At 54.9% G+C, this 1,284-nt stretch overlaps 1 protein-coding gene across 1 annotated transcript in view; it reads left to right on the top strand.

Moving 5' to 3' along the window:
• Nucleotides 1–1,284, top strand: part of DOC2B (double C2 domain beta) — a 28,666-nt gene that overhangs the window by 13,471 nt on the left and 13,911 nt on the right. The window lies entirely within an intron of this gene.

The raw sequence follows: 1,284 nt of genomic DNA, 5'->3' as shown, positions 1-1,284 counted from the left end.
TGTCACACTTCAGGCACGGCTGAACTCAGGTTTTGTAGCTCAGCTCGGATCAATAGGAGGATAAATCAGGGCATTGTAGAAGCTCGTTCCTGGACTGCAGAAGCAGCCAGGCTGGCAGGAGGGCTCTCCCTCTCTGCTGCTGCCCTGCACGAGCCCTGGCATTGTGTGGGTCTCTGCTGTCCTGTGTGGGACAGAGCTGGGATGGGCTGGGTGCCATCCCCACCTAGGAAATGGGGTGGAAAAGGATTTGATGAATGTGCAGGCACTGGTTTTGTGCCCTGCCATGCCATGGCTTCGCTGAGGGTCTCACTTTGTGCTCAGTCTTACAGAGCCCAAGCTGCTACAGGGGATTTACAGGGGCGTGCAGCAGCACAGACACAGCAGGCTGTGCTAGCCCATAGCTCCAGTGGTCTCCTGCTTTTGGGAGAAAAGTGCCTGGGACAAGCCTCAGGGGGCTGTAGGGCAATGGTGAAGGAGCTCCTCGCCCCAGACAGGCCATGCCAGGCAGCTGCTGCCTGTGGGAGCTTCCAGAGCTGCTCTCCCTGCACCTCTGGCTGGAAAACACCCAGGAGTTTCCACCCCACTGAGCATTTGGCTGCTCCCTCCCTTCCAGCCGAGGCAGTGCTGGAGGTCTGCACTGAGCATTACTTATGGATTGACTCATAAATATTTATCACTGCAGGGAAGTTCCTCCAGCTGTCTGGCTCCTTGGGGCTGTCAGGGTGGAAACGCAGATTGCCCCCTTTCAGAATGGGATGCCTCAGCCTGGGAGTTATCCAGGCTGGTTTTTGGGCAGGCAGCTCGTTGTGGGGTGAAAGATGGGATGAATCCATCTCCTGTGATCACTGGACGCCTCTAGCGTGGCATTAATCAGCAACCCGATTAGCCCAACTTGTAATTAAATCCTATTGATTAGCTAAATGTCACTGGCACGGGGAGCAGCTGGCAGAGCCTGGATGAAGGAAGCTGTGGGTCTCCTTAGGACTGCGGCAGAGATTTTGGGGTCGGGGGGTGAAAGATGGGATGAATCCATCTCCTGTGATCACTGGACGCCTCTAGCGTGGCATTAATCAGCAACCCGATTAGCCCAACTTGTAATTAAATCCTATTGATTAGCTAAATGTCACTGGCACGGGGAGCAGCTGGCAGAGCCTGGATGAAGGAAGCTGTGGGTCTCCTTAGGACTGCGGCAGAGATTTTGGGGTCGGGTAGAGGAAAAGATGAAATGAAATCTCAGCTCCATAAGTCAGTGCAGCAGCAGGGATTGTTGGGGCCAGTTGGGAC

This window comes from Corvus brachyrhynchos, unplaced genomic scaffold (assembly GCF_000691975.1).
Source record: "Corvus brachyrhynchos isolate BGI_N302 unplaced genomic scaffold, ASM69197v1 scaffold283, whole genome shotgun sequence".
NCBI lineage: Eukaryota > Metazoa > Chordata > Aves > Passeriformes > Corvidae > Corvus > Corvus brachyrhynchos.
This window is presented reverse-complemented; position numbering and strand designations above follow the sequence as displayed.